We start from the raw sequence: 2,891 nt of genomic DNA, 5'->3' as shown, positions 1-2,891 counted from the left end.
ATGTTGTCCTTTGCTTTCCTGATGTCTGGTAATTTTTTTATAAAATAAGGATTTGGGAATTCATCATTTGAAATAGGTAGACCATATTTACAATGTTATACTCACTCATTACCTGGGTCCCCTTTGTGACCAAAATCATTGCAGAGAATGGAATTTGAAAACAATATTTTTGAGTACACATGGAGGAATATTTACAAAGTCCCTTATCATGCCCAACCTCGACTAACAAGGAAGACATGACCAATGAAGATCTTCTTCAAGCAGTTTTACTCAGGAACCTTGATACAATTTTCAGACACCAGGGAATCCCCGGAGCACACTTAAATAGCTAGTGCTGGCCAGTCCCAGCAAGCAACGTGGGCCATGCAGGTAGGCTGTCACTATGCAGAAGCTAGCAGACCAGGCAGGGATAGACAAATAAGGACCTGCTTACTACAAGGAGAGCGCACCATTGGGAGGGTGGAAGGTAGAAACCAGTGCCATGTTTGAGGTGGACCAAACACCGCTGCCTATAGTTCCCCCTTTTATTTAATTAACCGAGCAGGCAAAGGCACCACTGAGCATGGTGACCCACCCCAACCACGTGTCTTAGGATCATCTCTTCATTAAACCAGTCTTAGGACAACTCGTCTCCCACAAGTTTCCATGCCATAGATAGAAGGTAGGTTGCCCATCACTGTGCACAGTCACTCACACATACTCAGGCATGAGGTACAACAAGGTCTCTGAATGACCCTAAGACAGGCTTGAGGGGACTGTCCTGCTTCAATGGCTGCAAACTGTGTGCCACCTCTGAACAAACCTCATTCTAAAATAGACACCACAGGCACACTAGGGAGACCAGCAGCAAGAGTCCAGCTAGGGTTTCCATACCCACCCATACCCTCAGATGATTCATAGCATTAGCAATCCAAGATGACAATCTTGTAGCCAGTCTAGCATCTGCATGTGTGGAGTTCATCTTCAGGATGGCTACATGTAGCTGATCCATTTAGGAGTCGAATTCTCCTGCCCAATTGCCTTGAAGATAACGTGACAACTGTTTACCCAAATTAGAGGAGTGGGCTTAAAAGTCATGACGTATCGGCATGAATCTTGGGAACTCCGGTAGTATCCCCCACCAGGGCTCTGTTTGAACCAGCATTTGGGTCACACCGAGAAGTGTCAGCAACAGCAGGATCATCATTCTTGTAGCACCTCCTGGTCAATCTTTCAGGGACCTACAAAGGATCTTGCAGATCCGGAGGAAACACACAAACAGACCCTCTTGCCCATGCCAACATTGGATCTGGTCCATGCTATAAGCCAGTGATCACATCTTTCCATTTCACATAACTTTCAACGTGCCCACCCGACACTGATGTCGGTCAGCAGCAGAAAGGCCATCATTCAAAATTTAAAAAAAAAAATTAAGAATAAAAGGGGCTAAGGATATCTGTTCCTTGGGGCTTCTACCATGGCCTATTCCCCTTTTTTGTTTAATTATGCATTCCTTCAAGGTACGATGTGCTTCCTCAAGAACACATTGACGTTGGGGATTATAAGGAAGGTCATGGCACATTCATCTGTTTATAAAAGGATTTGAAAGATTTGGCAGTTTATGCTGGGCCACGATCAGTTTTTAAGTGTTGAGGTTTTCCCCAAGCAGCCCAGGCTTAGAGGTAGTGTCCAACAACATTGGGTGCATTTTCTCCACTCATAGGGGTAGCATGAATGACTCCTCAACAAGTATCCACAGAAACATGAATGTATTTTAGGCTCCCAAATCCAGGTATGTGAGTTACATCCATTTGCCAAAGCTTTAGGGGCAAGAGTCCTCTAGGATTAATCCCTACGTTATGGGGATGGTGAAAAGTGATACACTGTTGACATCCTAAAACTATCTGTCAAGCATCTGCTCAAGACAAGTGAAACTTCTGCTCTTAGGTCTTAGTAAGCACATTAATTTGTTTATGAAACTGTTGGGCTTCATCCAATGATGAGTTTAAGAATATGAACTCCATTCGGGTACATCTATGCACAAGATCATTTCACTCACTGAGAGGAGCAGGCAAACCTTTATGAGCTCTAATATTTTGGACAAAAAACTTGTGACCTCTTTCTCTGATCAATTCCTGAAGTTCCCTCAGCAGCTGGCATACCATGCTGCTAATTTTAATAGGGCCAGCCACTTCTAATATCTTAACTGCATTAACATATATGATGAATGAGAGAGCAAATTAAAGGCAAAGGAACAATTTTATACACTTCCTGCACAATCTTGAATTCAATTATTTGTGGAGAGCTGGGTTGATATTGGCACAAAATTGTCTCTTGATGGTTAATCACATAAGCTCCACAGCCATTTTTGGATCCATTTGTAAAAATGTTTGGCGCCCCCTATATAGGAACACTGAAAGATCACGGGATGTTCTTTAAAGAAGGATAGCAAAGAGTGTTTTGGATAATGATTATCTATCTCTCGATGGAATCCACAGCATGATATAGCCCAATCATCCACAGTGCCACACAAGATCTTCATCTGCTGACCTGTATAGGGCACGATGATTGAGTTTGGGGAAACAACAAATTATTGTACGCAATGTTGGATCGCATTCAGGGCTAATCATGCAACTGCTGTACGATAATACTCTACTGATCTAGCTGGAGAAGCCTTGGGATAAACCCAAAGCAGAGGGCCATCTTGCCACAGCAATCCTGTGTGCTGCCTGTGGGTGGCTAGAATGCATAGCACAATGTCTGCACCCTCCTTCCATCGATGTAAAATTGTGATTTGTAATCCTTTTTCAACCTTCTCTAAAGCTTCCTTTGCTTCATCAGTCAATTGTCTAGGAGACTACAAGGCCGAATCCACAAATAAAGTGTTATACAATGGTTTTAATTCATAATTT

Source organism: Rattus norvegicus, chromosome Y, assembly GCF_021556685.1.
Source record: "Rattus norvegicus strain SHRSP/BbbUtx chromosome Y, alternate assembly SHRSP_T2T, whole genome shotgun sequence".
NCBI classification, from domain to species: Eukaryota; Metazoa; Chordata; class Mammalia; order Rodentia; family Muridae; genus Rattus; species Rattus norvegicus.
The sequence above is the reverse complement of the archived record's forward strand: the minus strand, read 5'-3'. Positions refer to the sequence as shown.